Source organism: Dermacentor silvarum, chromosome 5, assembly GCF_013339745.2.
Source record: "Dermacentor silvarum isolate Dsil-2018 chromosome 5, BIME_Dsil_1.4, whole genome shotgun sequence".
NCBI classification, from domain to species: domain Eukaryota; kingdom Metazoa; phylum Arthropoda; class Arachnida; order Ixodida; family Ixodidae; genus Dermacentor; species Dermacentor silvarum.
Genome location: NC_051158.1, coordinates 735,026 through 736,514, shown reverse-complemented (window position 1 = coordinate 736,514; position 1,489 = coordinate 735,026).

Genomic DNA, 1,489 nt, shown 5'->3' with positions numbered 1-1,489 from the left:
TGGTGAGGTGCGCCACCACGTACCCGAGCACACGAGGTTTGGAACCTCCCGCGTCTAACCGTGCGCGGCTTAGCCGTGTCCGGGGAAAAGGGGATCCTGGGGGTTGAGCCAATGCCGGGTGTGTCGGACCTATACGGCCCCTCGGCGGAGGCAACACACCCCTTTGGCCTCGGCTTCACGTAGACGGCACCCCCGGACTGACCCACCCGGGGGAAATCGGTAGTTGCCTTTTCCTGTCCTTCTCCTCAATCTTCGTCTTTCTCCCTCACTTTTAATCTTTCCTGTCTTCTTTTCTCTTCCATTTACTTCTAACTTTCCTGGCGGCGAGGGTTAACCTTGTGTGTCATAACCACCCTTGGTTATACGTATTTGGTTATAGCGGGAACGTACAGCTGGCGTTTGTGGGACTTGTGTTTACAGGTCCTACATCGTCCCCTTGTTGGGCTCCATGGTGGGTGGCTGGCGTTCCTGCCGAATGAATATTATTTTTATGGCTTACTCTTTCCCTGCGTTACCCGATCGCCCCCAGAAAAGGGGGCGCACCGAAGAAGTGTTTCAATTTTTTGGGCACCACAAAGAAAACTTTCCCCGCTACCACGTCATACACAGCGTAAAATCTGAAAAGGCAGTGAGAGCGATCTCTCCCTTCCTCGTTTCAAAATGCCTGACAGAGACAATAGGAGCCGGCTACAAAGCTACGAAATTGGCTAGCGGCGACCTCCTTCTTGAACTCCGAGATATGAACAACTTGAGAAACTACAGAACCTAGTATCCATTGGAGACTTTCCCATCACTGTGACCCCGCACCGCACTATGAACACCAGTCGTGGTGTAGTTTCGGATGATGATTTGATGGAGCTAAGTGAAGCAGAACTATTAGAGGGCTGGAGTGACCAAAATGTCATTAATGTCAAAAGAATTAAGATGAGGCGTGACGGAAAAGAAATTCTGACCAAGCATCTCATTCTAACCTTCGGCACAAGTGTACTGCCCGAGACTATCGAGGCAGGCTACGTGAAAATCAGAGTCAGGCCGTATATTCCTAACCCCCTGCGATGTTTCAAATGCCAGAGATTTGGCCATAGCTCACAGAGCTGTCGCGGTCGAACTACTTGCGCCAAATGCAGTGGCTTCTGAACACACGTCTGATACGTGCAATAACACCCCACATTGTGTAAACTGTGAAGGGGAGCACGCCGCGTACTCGCGGTCCTGCCCATCCTGGAAAAAAGAAAAGGAAATTGTCACAATTAAAGTTAAACAAAATATTTCGTTCAAAGAGGCACGAAGGCAGGTGTCCTACCTGCCAAAAACCAGCTTTGCCGATGTGACGCGTCAGGGGGCTGCGCCACAACGGCCTTCGGCGGCTGTCTGGCACACGCGTAGTGAGCCAGCGGTGACGCCATCCGCCCCCTCGGCGGCTGCAGCTAGTGCTGCTCCGCCATCTCAGAAGAAGGGGCCATCGACCTCCGGGCTGGTGGCCTCAAGG